Here is a 17667-nt window from a genome sequence, read left to right as displayed (position 1 = left end):
CCTGATGCTAATACCACACTGTTTGGTTCCTGCAGATTTATAGTAATTCTTGAAATCAAATAGGATTTAGTGCTGTAACTCCGCTATTTTTCAAAATTGCTTTTGCTGTTCTAGTTGTTGTTGTTTTTATTTTATTGCCATATACGTTTTAGAATCTAATTGATCATTTCTACAAAAGAAAATAAAAACCTGGAATTTTCATCAGGATAGTGTTGAATCTATCTATAGATTCACCATGGGGAGGGGGGGGTGACATTTTATGTTGAGGACGTTCCCTTCTGTTCTCACACTGCTCGTTAGTTTTTCTTTTAAAACCATGACTAGGTAACAACAAAGATTCTTTTTAAAAAATCATAAATAGGTGTTAATTTTATTAAATGTTTTTCCACATCAGTTGACATGACATGACTATGAATTTTAAAAAAAGTGAGGTGAGACTCACATAACATACAATTAACTCATTTTAAAGTGGACAATTCAGCGGTATTGCACACTCTCACCTCTGTCCTGTTCCAGAGCATCTGTATCACCCTCAACAGGAAACTCTGCATCCATAAAACAGTTACTTCCATGCCCCCTCTTCATAGTCCCTGGCCACCCTCACTCTGTGTTGTTTCTATGGATTTGCCTATGCTGCACACTTCATAGGAATAGAATCATACGATATGTGACCTTTCATAGCTGGCTTCTTTCACTTAGCATCACATTTTTGAGGTTGATCCACACTGTAGCCTGTGCCAATACTTCAGTCCTTTTAATGGCTGTATAACATTCCATTGCGTGGACATAGCGCGTTTTTAAGCAGATACCTTCCTAACCACCATTCTGTGCCCTCTCCCCACGTGCTGGGTGCTGTCTTCGGCTCTACAGGTACCGCAGGGAACAAGGGAGAGGTGCCCTGGCCCAAGTGGAGCCTAAGGCTCCTCTGAACGCAGGCGCTTCGGTGGCAATGGTGTGTGTCCCATTGTGGCCCCAGGGCCCTGGGCCTTCCTGCGAATTTGTCTCCCTCGCGCCAGTGCCTCGCTCAGTGCTCTTAGCTGACCAGATGAGCTTTAACCTGGGAAGTCTTCCTAGCGGAAGCAGCTTTGGAGTGGAGACTTGGCATTTGAGAAGTTGCATGGTTTCCTTCAGCCCACAGTGGTTAATAGCAACAGCCGTGCAGCACCTACTACGTGCCACACACTGTAGTGAGCACGCTGTTCCCCAGGGCAGCCAGCTAGTGAGAGGTGGGGGGTGGGGGGGCGTTTGGATTTGAATGCAGACCCACACCGTTAGCGATGGCCGCCCACTGTCTTCCCAAGTCTAGTTCCCGTGGCTCTTGCTTCTCCACATTCTGTCCTCCCTGTCTTTCTTCTTCTGGGAACATCTGACCAGGACTAGAGGGTGACAGAACGACGGGCAAAGCCTTGGCTCGGGTCACACCAAGTGCTGAGAAGGGCTCTTCAGCTCTCACCCTTCCGGGTCCTTCCAGCCTAGCTGAGACCGGGGCCTCCGGATGGCACCTGCCGAACACCCTTCCCTCCTCCAGCCCCTCGCCCCTTCCTTCCTCGGCCCTCCGCGCCTTGGGCTGTGCTGGGATCCGAGGGAAAGGAGCAGGGTTTCGGCTAAATATAAACCAGGCTGTTCCAGTTTCCAAATAGAACAAAGGAGCAGGGTGTTAAGTTGATTTTTATAAATAAAGAGAGAGGGAGTGAGAATATTTTTTCGAGATGTTTAATAAAATCGCCTTGTTAAAGGCAGGGAAATCTCGGGCTGAGGTGGGAGGGTACGGAGGAGGAAGGGGGGAGAGAGGGAGGCCTCCTCCGGCCTGCTGTGAAGCTTGCGGGCGTCCTTGTCTTTTTCCTGGGACCAGAGAGAGACGGTGGGCAGAGCGGGGCCAAGAGGCAGGGCAGGGCATGGGGGTCCCTGGGAGAGGAGGACAGGAGGGCTCATGAGCATCCTACAGTCTCTGAGTCTGGAGCACTTTCTGTCTGCCAGGCCCTGTGCTAGATTTATGCCTCATTTCACCAAATGCCCACAGCAAATGAGGTTGGGATTCCAGGCATTGGGTGCTCTGTGGTCCAGCCCCTGCCTACCCTCTGACCTCATCTCCTCCTTCCCTCCCTCCGCTCGCTCCATTCCCTCCAGGCCAACTCTACTCCAAACTCATTCTCTCTCTCTCTCTTTAAATCCTCACCCAAGGATATTTTCCTATTGATTTTTAGGGAAAGTAGAAGAGAGAAGGAAAGACAGAGAGAAACATTGATGTGAGAGAAACACATCCATTGGTTGCCTCCTGCATGCACCCTGACCAGGGCCCTGGCCGGGGAGGAGCCTGCAACCGAGGTACATGCCCTTGATAGGAATCGAACTCCAGACTGTTCGGTCCCCAGGCCAATGCTCTATCCACGGAGCCACACCAGCTAACTCATTCTCTCCTCAAGGCCTATATGCAGGCTTATCATTCACGTCTCAGAGTCAACGCCCCCTTCTCCCCACCACTGTTTCTAAAAGAGAACTCACCCCATCCCGCCCCTCCCTAGTGACGATCACTCCCCTTGCTTCATCTTCTTCGTGAACATTCCACTTCTGAATGATTTGCTTGCCTCGTGTGCCTCTCCTCTCCCTCCTCCAGAATGAAAGCCCACGAAGGCAGAGGTTTGTCTCGCCTCCACTGCAATAGCGCCAGGAGCTATGCCAGAGCCGGCACAGGGCAGACATTGCTAAATATGCATCCTCCATGAGGTCCAAAAGGTTGGCGACCGCTGCTCCAAACGAATGGGGAAGCCAATGGGGCTCAGAGAACTGCAGTGACGTGCCCGAGGCCACACAGCTGGTGATGAGCCAGGAGGGAGCCCGATTTGTCTGGTCCCCAAACACATGCCCCAGCACGGTGGAGGAGGGGACTTCCGGGGGTCTCTCTGGAACCTGGGGTTTCCGGGGGATGACCAGACACAACCCTGAGGACCAAAGGGGGTCAAGGAAGCCAAACTGTCACCATCACCTTCATCCTTAAACCATGTGTGTGCTGGATAAAGCTGACTGAACAGCCTCTTCGGGGAGCCAGTAGGGAGTGAGCGTTTTACTCAGCGTCACCCGAAGGAGAGTAAAGGAGGCTTTGGGGAGGGTGACAAAGGGTTTTTCACTTTAGGAGCTGGAGGGGATGGCTATAGGAACCTTGTGCCCCGCCCCCCGCCTGGCCCCCTTTTTCCTCCTCCCCCATTCCATCTCTACTTTTTCCCGTCCACTCACGTGGCATGTCGGGTGTGGGGTGAGCGAGGAGCCGTGGCCGGACATGCGCCAGGGCCCCAGGGGACGCGATCCGCCTTTCTGTGGCCACGAGGGTCTGCCTCCCCAGGCAGTGTATGGCCTTGACAAGTCACCTGGTCTCTTCAAGTCTCTGTTTCTTCCTGCAAAAGATGGAGACAGCCCTGGCCGGTTTGGCTCAGTGGATAGAGTGTCAGCCTCCGGACTGAAGGGTCCTGGGTTCGATTCTGGTCAAGGGCACATGACCAGGTTGGGGCTCGATCCCCAGTAGGGGGCGTGCAGGAGGCAGCTGATCAATGATTCTCATCATTGATGTTTCTATCTCTCTCTCTCCCTCTCCCTTCCTCTCTGAAACCAATAAAAATATTAAAAAATAAAAGGAGATAGTGAAATTTGCTCTGAAGATCAAAGGTACTGCATTATGTCAGGAACCCATACTTCAAGCACATGGTAGATACTCTAGAACACATGAGCACTGTCGTTTTCGTATTTATATTACGCTTCTCTGGATTGTAATCTAATTGAGCACAGGGACTGTCACTCTGTTCATTGGACAGTTAACAGGCTCTGGGCTAAGCACTCTATGTGGGGTGTCTCATGACTTCCCGTACTAATTCTACACAAAGTAGGTGCTGTTATTACTGTCACCCCCATTATTATGAATGAGGAAAATGGGGCTCCCAGGAGTGAAGTGACTTGTCCGAGGTCACCCAACCAGAAGGTAACAAAGCTGGACTGAGATCCAGATGGGCCCACATGCAGATCTTGGGCTTTTAAACATCACACAATCCTGCCTCTCAGACCTAACGAGCCAAGGGCTTTCTGTGCTCTAGGAGGTAGAGCTGGGATAAGGAGAAAGTGACAGGGCCAGAGAGGATTCCTGGTGAGAAGCAGAGGCCCAGCCTTGATCAGGAAGTCAGCAAGAGCCCGGCCAGTGTGGCTCAGTGGTTGAGAGTTGACCTATGAACCAAGAGGTCACATGCTCTGACTATGGGCTCCATCTCCAGTAGGGGGCGTGCAGGGGGCAGCTGGTCAATGATTCTCTCTCACCATTGATGTTTCTATCCCTCCCTCTCCCTGCCTCTCTGAAATCAATAAAAATATGTTTAAAAAAAATAAAAAGAGATCATCAAGGGAGTCCGGGGCAGAGTGGTGTGTGGGGGAGTGAAGCCGCAGTTTGGGGGCCTGCGGCTCGGAGCCTCTGACTCATTCAGAGGGAGCAGCTCGGTTCCCAGCCACAGGAGATGCTATTTATAACCTGCAGGTTCTTGCAGCCTCTGAGCAAGAAGCCTGCCCACACCTGGGCCCTTCTGCCTGGGCAGGCGATGGGGAAGGCCGCGACTGCGCTCCTTCACCTTGCTCTGGCCTCTCCAGTCAGCACCAACCCACTGCCCTGGGGCTCCCTGGGGAGGTCCAGCTTGTCAGCAGGGCCTTGCACCTGCGAGGCGTGAGTGAGTGAGTGAATGAATGAATGAATGAATGGCAGTAGCTTCCGGCTTTTTAATTAGGTCAGATCATGTCATTTCTTGGCCTCAAACTCTCCAGTGACCCCCCCATCTCATTGCAAGTAAAAGTGAAGGTCCTTACGGTGGCTACAAAGCTCGTGCAGGCCCTCTGCCCCCTTGTTCACCTCAGTGGCCTCCTTGTTGCTGCTGGGAACTTCCAGGTCTGTTCCTGCCTTAGGCCCTTCCCACCTCCGGGGATACTCTTTCCACCCCGACACTGGCCTGTCTTCCTCCCTCATCTCCTTCCAGTCTTTGCTTAAATGCCAACTTGTCAGGAGGCCTCCCCTGGCCATTCTAGTTAGACTCATGCATTATACTCCTTAGACCCTTTCCATCTCCTTGCCATCGTCTAACATAGTACATATAACAGTAGTCCCCCTTTATCTAGAGGGGATACCTCCCAAGACCCCCCTGTGGATGGCTAAAACCACAAATAGTACCAAACCCTCAGCACCATGTTTTTCTGACACACAGTGAACGATGAGGAAGCCCACAGCTTCTCTTCGGCATGTCTAAGCGGTCAGCATCACTGCTCTCGTGCTTTGGGGCCCTTATTAGTAAGATAAGGGTCACCTGAACACAAGCATCACGGTACCACAACAGTCTGCCTGATCGCTGAGACGGCTGCTCAGCGGCTAGTGGGTGGGGGACAGCCAGAGCATGGGCACCCTGGACAAAGGATGGCTCACGTCCTGGTGGGTCAGAGCGGGCAGCGCGAGATCATCACACTGCTCAGAACAGCGAGCCATTGAAAACATAGGAATTGTTTCTGGAATTTTCCATGTAATATTCTCAGACCCCAGTTGGCCACAGGAAACTGAAGCCGTGGAAAGCAAACCGTGGGTCAAGGGAGACTACGGTAATGGCTGATGTCAGCTCCGGGAGGACAGAACTCTGTCTGTTTCGATCTCTGCTGTATTCCTGGCACCTAGGACAGTGCCTGGCACACAGATGGTGCTCAGTGGGCACACGGGGCTGCGTGAACTCACCGGGTGCCCACGGACTGGCCGCGGGACCTTGGACAGCTACCACCTCTCCGGACCTTAGTCTGTTAGACCCAGCGGCCTCCCAGTTCAGGCAGCCCTGGGCTCTGTCCCTTCAGCCTAACTTTCAGGATTTTTTCCACAACGTTTGCTAAAGGGGGAGCTGGCCAAGGCCTGGCTTGACATGTCTCTGCCAGATTCAGCTTCTCTGGGAGTGTTCAAGCCTGCGAGCAGCTATGTTCCACCACCCTTGCATCCATGTTAGGGGCTTTGAGCAGATGCATTTGTGTGAACGAGCCTCTGCATGTGTTTGGGAACCTGGCTGAGATGGGACATTCAGCAAAACGTGAGCCCGGGTTCTACTTCTGCCTTCCTGCTTCTCTCTGTTTGTAACGGAGCAGGAAGTAGACATCTCCAAGGGCACGGCAGACCCCCTCTACTTGACGGAAACACCCACTGCTCCGGAGGCGCAAAGGGAGAGCTCGCTGGCTGCAAGTCCTCGCACCTGCAACAGGCTGCTTCCCCTCCCGCGGGAGCCAGCTGTGAGGAAGCCGGCCGAGCTGCCTACCTTTCAATGAGGGAAGCCCACAGGAGACCGGCAGGCTTTCATGGGGATGCCAGGGCCATTTTTAGATCTCATCTGTTCTTCGTGGGAAATAGGTCCAAACGTGTGCAGGTTTTATAGCAATCCCCGGCATGTCCTCTATCCCCTCCTTCAGGTCTTTGCTCAAATGCAAACTTCCTTTTAAAAAATACATATTTTTATTGATTTCAGAGAGGAAGGGAGAAGGAGAGAGACATAGAAACAACACTGATGAGAGAGAATCATTGATGGGCTGCCTCCTGCACGCCCCAGACTGGGGTTCGAACCCGAAACCCGGGCATGTACCCTGACTGGGAATCAAACTGTGACCTCCTGGTTCATAGGTCGACACCCACTGAGCCACATCAGCCGGCTCGAATGCGAACTTCTCAGTGAGGCATTCCCTGACCATTTTACTTAAACTTACAGCCATACAATACGCTCCTATTTCCTTCCCCTGCTTAATTTTCTCCATGACACCAGCATCTAACATATTACATATGTTATTAATGGGTTTTTGGAATTTTTAGCATGTTCACACACTGTCTCACTTAATTACATGGTCTCTTCTGTTTTGGCATATCCCGGCCTACCTAGCATAGTCCTGGCATCTGGTAGGCATCACCACATTTTTGTTAGGAGAGTTAATTTTCATAAGAAATGGGCAGCAGGCAATACTGTCATTCTATAGATGATGAAATTGAGGCTCAGTGGGGACATGACTTAAACATCGAGGACATGAACCTGGGCAGGCAGATAGATGGCTTGGAGCTACTGGGGAAGGAGAGAGGGGACTTCCTTCCAGTGGCAACCGCATTTGGGGAAACAAACCTTTGAAAGATGAACATGGTCCTGAATGAGCTTGGGCATTTGGGAGCCAGAGAAACTTGGGTTCAAATCCCAGCACTATCATTACCTGTACCTTTGTGTGTTTTTGTTGTTTGTTAAAATATATTTTTATTGATTTCAGAGAGGAAGGGAGTGGGAAAGAGAGAGAGAGAAACATCAATGATAAGAGAGAATCATTGATTGGCTGCCTCCTGCATGCTCCACGCTGGGGATCAAGCTCACAACCTGGGCATGTGCCCTAACCTGGGATTGAACCTTGACCTAGGTCTACGCTCAACCACTGAGCCATGGGGGCGGGGGAGGGGGGCTGTACCTTTAGACAAGTCCTAAAAACCACAGGAGCCTCAGTTTTCCCATCTGTAAAATGGGCCCATCAATTCCTACTGCACTAAGCCTTTGAGAGTATTCTGTGAGATAATGCGTTCCAATGACTGGCCCTAGGCGGTGCTCAATATATCCCAAGCCAGCCCGTGACCTCCCGAATCCTTCTCCTACCCCCACACCACCTCCTGCCCTCAAACTGCCCAGGCTGAAACGCGCAGCCGCAAGAGCCAGGCTGCAGTGGGGAGATCACGTGTTAAATAACCTTCTGCGCACGCGCAGCCTCTGCAAGTCACGTGGCCGGTGCCACAGCCCGCAGGTGCGAGGCTGGAAGGCCGTTTGGCTGCTGTGTGACCCGTGGGCCGTCACCGAGGCGGGGGCTCCGCTCTCCGGAGCCCCTACGTATACGCCTGAGGTGGGGAGAGGATGCGAAACCTTCTAGAATCCCCACCAGGGTTCCTTCGGCCTTTCCGCTTCTGGGGGAGGCTTGGCTGGGTCCCGGAAGCGAAGGAACCCCGACCGAGGAAACGGTAAGCATGGCCGCCATCGGGCAGGACAGCCTCCTGGGCCGCCCTTGCCATTTGTTCGGACAGGCGTTGGGGATGGGGACACAGGCCCAGCTGGAGAAGCAGCCTTCCCTGGAGGTGTAAACGAGCGAGAACTGGGGGGCTGAGGCTGAGGCTGAGTCCTCGGGAAAGGGGGGAAAGGGGGCGCCTGTGGGCGATCTGGGAACGGCGGGCGCAGAGTGGGAAGAGGCCTGGATGTGGAGGGAACTCGGGCGGAACGGAGGCCGCGTGAAGCATCTTGGACTTGAGCCTAAGAGCAGTGGGAAGCCCTTGAAGCTGGGGAATAATGTGGTATATATAAATATATTCTTATTGATTTCAGAGAGGAAGAGAGAGGGAGAGAGAGAGAGAGAAACATCAATGATGAGAGAGAATCATTGCTCGGCTGCCTCCTGCACACCCCGCACTGGGGGCCAAGCCCGCAACCCCAGTACCGGGGATGGAACCCTCAGCTCCTGCTTCATAGGTCAACGCTCAACCACAGAGCCAAGCCGACCCGGCTAATGTGATCTTTACAGTCCTGTAAGGAATCATATTTTTGCCTGGCTTTCTCATCAAAAAAAAAAAAAAAAAAAAAAAAGGATTTGAATTCCACACCTGCCTTACTAATTTTTATTTTTTAATTTTTTCATGAGTAGAAACTAAGGGAATGGTAGAATATGTAGTTACTCCAGGATTAAATGTGCTAACAGATGCAAATTGCCTAGGCTTCTATATGGGGTCTATAAATAGTAGTTCCCTTATCTTTCCTCTAAATTCTGTAATTTCTGCTATTCCAGGAGCACCGGAGGAGACTAATCTTCCCTAAAGAGTGAAGATACATTTCGTTTGAAGTGCACTGGATGGATGGAAACTCTGGATTGGTTCAAAGATCAAATGGTGATTATTTTACATAATTATTATTCAAGTAGTAAGCTACCTACAATTATACAACATATTTGATATATAGACATATGACGTGTATTCATCTTTTGTTGTTGTTGTTAAACCTCACCTGAGGATATTTTTTCCATTGAATTTTAGAGAAAGTGGAAGGGAGGGGGAGAGAGAAAGAGAGAGAGACATCGATGTGAGAGAGAGACATCGTTAGGTTGCTTCCCACATGCATCCTGACCGTAGTCAGGGATCAAACCTGCAACAGGGGTATGTGTCTTTGACCAGAATCGAACCTCAGACCCTCCAGTCCGAGGGCCGGCACTCTAGGGCTGTATTCAACTTTTAAAGAGCACATTTATTGCATAGAACAAGACGAAGGTTCACAAAGTATAAGCCCATTTCTATGTTAACCCTCACTGTAAGATCACCTCCTTTTTGGCCACAGAGGAAGCTTTTGAATATTTGTGGGATTGATTTAAATAATGGAATATGTTTTCTGCAAAATCTTAAGCCAGGGGCATCAGTTCTGCATTTCTCTCTTTATAGTTAACATGAATTTTGATGGCATGGAAAAGCTTGTTCTCCGAATTATATTTAGCTCATACAAACTCTACCGCACAATTATGTTGTAAAGAGGATTAGGTTTTATCTTTAAGTTGTTATTATAGCCTTGGGAAAAGGTGAACATTAAGAATAACTATAAAGTAGTAGCATATTGTATTATTAATTTCGCTGCTTTTTTTTAAACTGCAGTGCAGGGCTGAGAACAGACTGACACGTGGTAGGTGTATCAGTCAGGGTTTGCATAAGGAAACAGATGGCACACTCAAGTTGGATCACTAGAGAAAGGTTTATGAAGATTTGGGTAGGGAGTAGGGAAACCAGAAGGATAGTGCAGGACCTGGGGGCTGGTAACAGCCAGGGTCGCCACTACTCCTAGATCTGAACGGTGAAGGTTGGAGCAAAACAGAACCCAGAGAGAGTTGTGTGTGGAGAGGGCTTCTCTGAGAAGGGCTGTGACCTTTTATTAAAAGACACAACCAACCTGCGGCGATCTGGCAGGGAGAGACGGGAATGAATAAGTCCTTCCACCGCATTCTCCTTCTGCCCTCCAATTCTTGGCTGGCCCAATTGGAAGCTAGAGAGCAAAGGAGTGGGTGGGTGTAGTCCAGATGGGTTAGCACCCCAGGGTAAAGAGCAGGATGGAGGACCAAGTGGAACAGTCTGGTACAGCAGGCTTCATTTTCATGTCGAATGAAGACTTGACATTTAAATCTTATCTTAGTGAGACAATGAAACATTCAGGAATGGCATTATGGCAGCAGGTTCAGGGTCATCATTGGTTCACTCTTCAGATCTCCTGAACATACTATACAAAGTATTGTGCTGGGCATTTTGAGAGAAGCCCAGCAGTGGCAAAAGATTCCCAGAAATGCAATGAATCTCTTTCCCGATGGATGTATTTTTAAAGAACATATCCTCACTCTATCAAAGCACCCCTTTAGTAAATAGGACCCCACTGGTCTCAAAATCAGATGCTTTGCCCCCAAAAGCAGGAGAGTTCAGTTCAGGTCAAACACCCAGGTTCTGAATCTTGTCTATGACTGACAACTGACAGCTATGTTCCTTGCCATGTTGGTACCTTTTAGGTAGTAGTTAAATAGTCATTTTTCAGGCAAGGGGATCAAAATAGGATTTATCAGTGCAGTTCTGGAAATTGGACTCACTTTCTTATGAATGGAGTCGATTGTGGTCTCCCATATTCTGAATCTGTGAGGCCATTCTCTTTAACGAGGGCCTCTCGGAAGAGGGGGAACGAGTCGCCTCAGTGACATGACTCTGACAAGCAAATCAATTCGTTCCATTTGTTCCCTCTTTGGAAACAGCAGTCCCCGCGCGTTACATAATCTAATCTTCATGCCTCGCTAGTTTGTTCCGTCCTCCCGAGGAATCGGCAGATGGTGCCAATGCGGAGACCCGCGCACACGCCTCGCAAGCCTCATGGCAACAGGAGAGTTGCTCACAGTGTCTGTCTCTCTGCTGTGGGGTCCCTTGCTGGCATTTGTTTCCCTGGATCAGTTTGCTCTTTAGCATTCCTCAGGCACCACTGGCTCCTTGCCCTGGGCTCTTAATCAGAATTAATTGGAAATGCTGAATGCAGATAAAAAGAGAACAGAAAGTGAAGTTGAAAGGGCAGAGAATTTGCCAGATCTTTTCTAAAAGCCTTCCTCTGTGAAGAGCTGGGCATCTCTGAGATTTTAGCTCCAGGCCTTCGACTTCCTCATCCAGCCTGGTCCCTCCTGTACATCCTTGTTGCTGGGTTACACACAGGCCAGGGCCAGAGCTGGAAGACTAGAGATCTGTTGATCAGGTCTCTGAATTCCTCTCTCCCACAGTGAGTCACACACCTGCTTACGTATGTCTGATTGTTCCCCAGATAGGGCAGTTGTCTGAAATCCACCTTCAGGTCAGTGATGTCACCCTTGCTAAAGGAAAACTATCTCAGAACTCTGTACGGTGAGGAGCCGTCAGCCAAAACCATAATGTTTAGATGTCCAGGCAAAGACCTTGCTTGTATGTCTCATCTAAAATCCCAGAAATGGCCCGGCTGGTGTGGCTCAGTGGTTGGGCATCGATCTATGAACCAGGAGGTCACAGTTCGATTCCCGGTCTGGGCACATGCCCGGGTTGTGGGCTCAATTCCCAGTACAGGACATGCAGGAGGCAGCCAATTGATGGTTCCCTCTCATCATTGATTGTTTCTGTCTCTCTCTTCCTCTCAAATCAATAAGAACATATTTTTAAAAATAAAAAAGTAAAAACCGCCCTAACTGGTTTAGCTTAGTGGATAGAGCATCGGCCTGCAGACTGAAGGGTACCAGGTTCGATTCCCGTCAAGGGCATGTACCTTGGTTGTGGGCACATCCCCAGTAGGGAATGTGCAGGAGGCAGCTGATCAATGTTTCTCTCTCATCGATGTTTCTAACTTTCTATCCCTCTCCCTTCCTCTCTGTAAAAAAATCAATAAAATATATTAAAGAAAAAAAAAAAGGAAAAACCCAGAAATGGCAACTTCCAAGGAAGCCGAGGCTTCATGGCCATTCTGTAGTGGATGTGTTTCTGCTGATACTTGGAACTGGAAATCAGCCCACATGTTCCAGTGTTCCTTTCAGTTGTTAAAATATTGAAATATTTTCACATCAGTGGGAAAACAGTTATATCTTTGAGCTCCCAAGTGCCTTCCATCCCTCTGCTAATACTTGTCTGTTGAGAGGGTCTTATTTTAGGTAATTTCATTGATATAGTTGTACCTTTCCGGGCAGCAACATGAGCTTCCTTTGCTGAACCCATTTTGTTTCCAACCGTGTGGTACCAGGAGGTCTGTTTGGTGTAGGGCCAGGCACAATGCCAAGTGCCACAGATGTAACCGCCCTGCTCACAGACTGCACTGTTGGCTGACTCCGTTTTTTTGATGGAACCCCCAGGCAATTAAAACATGGAATCTTCCTGCTGTGGCAAAAACATGCCTGGTCCTTAAAGGTCACATGTACCTTTATGCTGGCTGGTCACTCAGCATCCAGATTGTACAACAGAAATGATCTGTCTGAAGGAGAAAAACAAACCAAACTAGGTAGAATCTTTCAATTCCATTTCCCCCACTGAGTCTAAGCATAGGGGACTAATTTTTATAAAAACAATACTTTTTGCTCCTTTTAATTTGTTACTCAGTCACTAAATATTAGTTGAGCACCTACTATGTTGTTATGTGTCAGTCACCGTGTTAGGTGTTGGATATCCAGGAGTGAGTAAAACAGACCCTGTCTCTGCTTTCATGGAACGTACAGTCTAGTGGGGGTGACAGGTAATAAAGGAGGCTGCTGTGGTCAGAGTGTTATTGTTCACTGAACATGGGTTGCATTTCAACTCATGGAAACTGCATGGGTGTAATGGTGACTTCCGGTGGGTAGTATACTAATCCTATGTGTCTACATTGTAGAGTTCAGGGGTGTGGCATCTGTATTAAAGGAGTAATGGAATTGGGGGGTGACCACTTCCTGCCTCCAGTCAAGATCTCAGAGAGGCTGAGAACTGCTCTGGATTAGGAAAAGGGAGGAATACTCTGAATGAGAATGATGGTGATGACATATTCTATTCTAATATTTGGAGACCAGATATGCTGCTCTGAAAGATGGTAACTTGTGACCAGTCAGTTACCTGTAGGCGGCAGAATTTCCTTCATTTATGCCTTTTCTCTCCTTTGTCCTTGAAACCAGGAAACAATACACAACTTGCTAGCTCAGATGAGGGGTATGAACTGTACCCACAAAACCATGGATAGCTAACGGCCTACATAGGAAATCAGCTTCTGACAACCTTGGCCTCACTGTCAGTTTCTTACCCATGGAATTCAGCCACCCTGTTTTGAAAATTTTAATTCATATCTCTAAGACAGTCCAGAGTAGTTGGCTCTACTTGTCAGTATTAATTATTTTTGCTCTATTTGTCCTGCTTGCTTGATTTTTCCTTTTATTGAATTATACACAGTGAGATGTACAGTCTTCAGTGTAGAGTTCAGTTTTTTTTTAAAAAAAGTATTTTTATTGATTTCAGAGAGGGAGGGAGAGGGATAGAGAAAGAGAAACATCAATGATGAGAGAGAATCATTGATCAGCTGCCTTCCAACGCACCACACTGGAAATCGAGCCTGCAACCTGCGCATGTGCCCAGACTGGGAATCAAACCATGACCTCCTGGTTCATAGGCCAATGCTCAACCACTGAGCCACACTGGCTGGCCTAGAGTTCAGTTTTGACACAGCATATATTCTTGTAATCCACATCCCTTTGCATTTTATTTTAAAAATATTGGAATCCTCTTAAATGGTGAACATTTGGGCCCAAAGGCAGATTTCTGGAAAGGAATCCCCTATTCAGTCCACTGACTGTCCCCTCCGCCCCCTCACCCCCCTCTCACCAAATTATTTTTATCTAGTCTTTTCCTGAATTCCCCAATCACCACAGAGGGCTTAAAGCCTTACGAACATTTTGTAATCCCAGCTTTCTGAAACCTAACAGAGATTTTGTCATCTGAAAACGAGGGAAAGATTAGTGCAGAATTTGGTTCTGACAACAGCAGAAAGGAACCAGCTAGACCAGAAACGTCACAGAGAATTAATTCAAGCACCACCGTGCAAATGCTCCACAACCTTTTTCAAGATGCTAAACACGATGTACAGTACTACTGGTCAGGAAAGATCGGTTTTTAAAGGAGTTTGCTACAGGGCCGTGACATTATTAAGCTGAGATCTGTTCAATGAGAGATCCCTGTACATTTTAGGAATTTTGTCCTTAACCCTGTCTTACTCCTTCTGAATGGATTCTCTTAGAAATGAGACATGAAGACAGCTAAACACACTCTTCTCTCTAGACTGATGATGTGGTCCCAGGACCATCTTCTCCATTTTATTGCCTTGTCTACAGGGATGTCTTTCCAGCATCTGTAAAATAGCGCTTCTTTCACCCAAGGTTATATAGTCAAATAATGACAATTATTTAATAATTACAATTTGTATAACACTTAAAGGCAAGCAAGAGGCTTTATGTGAAAATGCTTTTAAAGCTGTAAAGGTATATTCTACGTGGCAGGACACTTTGCAGTTACTATATTCCCATTATATCTCACAGAGAGGCAAGCCGTTCGCATTTCCATACCCAGGACTTTCTTTGCCTTAATGATGGTATTTCTGAAGTACTTCCTGAGTCTGACCCAGCCTCTACATTGTCCTTATCTCCACACCAGACTTAAAATCCATAAAGAAAGGCACTGTGTTTACTCATTTACGGCCCTGTTCCCAATGCCTACCACATGGTGGGTACTCAGTCAGTTTTGTTAAATGAATGAACCTAATTTCCTAATTGGTTTTGTCTTCAACGTCCTTCTAGTCTACTCCACAATGAGTCAGCATTATCTTCAACAATACAGTTCTGTATACACTTATAAAGCCTTCAAGGACTCTCTATTGTTTATAGAAAAAAGGATAAACTCCTGAATATCACCTTCAGGATCCTTCACAGTCTGGTTCCAACCATCTTCCTATGCTTGACTTTCATAGCCCCTCCTCCCCAGGCCACTAAATGATTCCCAAACACATTATGCAGTTTCACACTCCCAAGCCTCCACTTAAGCTGTTCCCTCTGCCTGAAGTGACCTTCCTTTTACCTTCCTTATTCATCTGGTGGACTTTCACTTCTTCAAAATGCAGCTCAAACGTCACCTTCCTCCACCTTCCCTAAAGGTTCTGCATTGGTGATTCCATGTGACCTAGCATGCCATTCCCATTATATTGTGGTGGGTTTTGTTACTTGTTGTTGCTGTTGCAAATTCCTTGAGAGCAGGGACTCAGTCTTACGATAATTCTTTACATATCTCCTGAATCTGGTCAGTTCTTCCCACCCCCTCACTCTCATTCTGGTCCCAGCCATCACTCTCACCTGTTCCCTGTGACAGCCCTGACTGGCTCCGCACGGCCGCACTGCTGTCCCGCAGTGGACTTGCTGGGAAGCAGCCAGTGACCCTTTCACAATGGAAACAGCCATACGCCACTCCTCTGCCACACACCTGCTCGTGGCTTTTCTTCAGACGCGGGGTGGGGGCGGGGGGGAGACAAAGCCCTTGGCGCTCTGGCCCTTGCTTTCCTCTCCAGTTTCATCTCTCCGCCCCCTCCCCCCTTGCTCAGTCCAGCCTCATTGTCTCTCTGCTTCTCCTTGAATATGCCGAGATGTTCCCGCCTCCGAACTGTCTTCTGAACTGCCTCCTCTCTGCCAGGAAAGCTCTTCCCCTGACACATGCACGGCTTGCTCCCGTCTTTCACTGTGGTCTCTGCTCACATGCCCCTCTTCAGAGAGGCCCTCCCTAATCACTGTCTAAAGTAGCACTCTCCTTTAAGCCCTCCTCTCCTACCCGCTTTATTTCTCTTCGCAGCACTACATGCCGCCCGTTTGTCACCGTTAATTTTCCATGCGTTTATCGAGTTGTTTATTTGTTGCTGAGGCTGGAGACTGTTTTTGTGCATCACCATGTATGTTCATGGTACCGAGGACAGTGCCTGACAAATAACAGTCACTCAGATATTTATTGAATGACTGGGTAAATCTTTGTTCCTCGGTATCTAACACAGTGCCTAGTTCTAGAAATATTTGTTAAGTGAATGACCAAATTAACACATTTTATAAATGAAATGGAATCTTGGCACATATCCAGGATCTGTGTGCATATGCCTCATTCATTTGCTCCATGAACATAATCTTGATTTATTTTCTCTAATTTCATAGGTGATGTAAGCAGGGTTTTCACTTTTTCAGGAATCCGTTACTGACAGAGGTCTTGCCCAAGACTATTTAGGGAATTTCAGAAAGATAATCTCTAGTGGCACAGCAGGGATTACAATACCCTCCATCCCATTGCATCTCATCAGCTCCTGAGGGATTCTGATAAGGGACTTTATCTCCTGGGATTTACACGAAATGTACATTTGTTGTTAATCCTGCCCAACACCGATTACTCTGAGGCCGGAATAGGAAAGACACTGATTGACCCCAGCCTCTGAGGGGCGGGGGGATCTTTCCAACCTTCATATCCGAGTGGACATGGCAATGCGGCCTCAGGGCAGTGGCACCCCAGCCTGCCTCAGTATTTGTGCGATAGGCACCTGGTAGCTTGGGGATGGCAGTTCAGTCCCTTATAGGGGTGAGCCAGGGACAATTTGCTGTACTTCTCTTGTTCACTGTAGCTCTGGGCAGCTGCTTTCCCCGCCCATCCTGTTTTTCTTTTTAAAATATGTTTTTACTGATTTCAGAGAGGAAGGGAGAGAGAGATAGAAACACCAATGATGAGAATCATTGATCAGCTGCCTCCTGCACGACCCCCACTGGGGATTGAGCCCACAACCCGGGCATGTGCCCTGACAGAATCGAACCCGGGACCCTTCAATCTGCAGGCTGATGCTCTAGCCACTGAGCCATACTGGCTGGGCCCATCCTGTTTTTTAATTCCTTGCACCTGGGTATGTACCAGAAGAGGGCAGTGGAGAGAAGGGTAGCACTTGACATGAGTGATGTGGAGCATATTGGCAGTCAGCCCACCTGTCCTCCTATAGAGGCTGAGTGGTGCCCTATTCTCATGCACGGGTGGCATCAGGCCAGAGACCAGAACAGGGAGAGCCTGGGAAGGTCACCCCCACCCCCTTTAACTCTCGTCTCCTGTTACTAAACAAGAGTGGTGGGTGAGTCCTCAGAAAGTGCAGAGGGAAAGGAACCTGCTGCACTGCCTGGGTGCCCTGTTCTGAGCACTGGGCTCGGCCTTTTACGTGCACGGTGTCATCGGCTGTGACAAGAAGTTATGATTATTACCTGCATTTAACAGACGAGGCAAACGAGGTTCAGAGAGGTGATGACATTTGCCAAGTGACCCAGATGGTAAGTGGCAGAGCTGGGATTTGAGATGAAAACCAGGCCTCTGTGACTCCCTGGCTGCCTACCAAGTACCAAGAGCAAAAATTTCTCTATCAGAAGGACATGAAGGAGCGGGGGGACACAGGAGCTGAGGGGCAACACATGGATCCTACCTGAGGCTTGATCATCACCAGGCCCTGCAAATCCAGGTTAAACACGCCACCTGGCTTCTCTTCTGTTCTGAGAACTGAGAATTCTGTGGCTGATTTACCAGGGTCATCCAGGCCC

The sequence above is a fragment of the Cnephaeus nilssonii genome, assembly GCF_951640355.1.
Source record: "Cnephaeus nilssonii genome assembly, chromosome: 22".
Lineage (NCBI taxonomy): Eukaryota > Metazoa > Chordata > Mammalia > Chiroptera > Vespertilionidae > Cnephaeus > Cnephaeus nilssonii.
The sequence above is the reverse complement of the archived record's forward strand: the minus strand, read 5'-3'. Positions refer to the sequence as shown.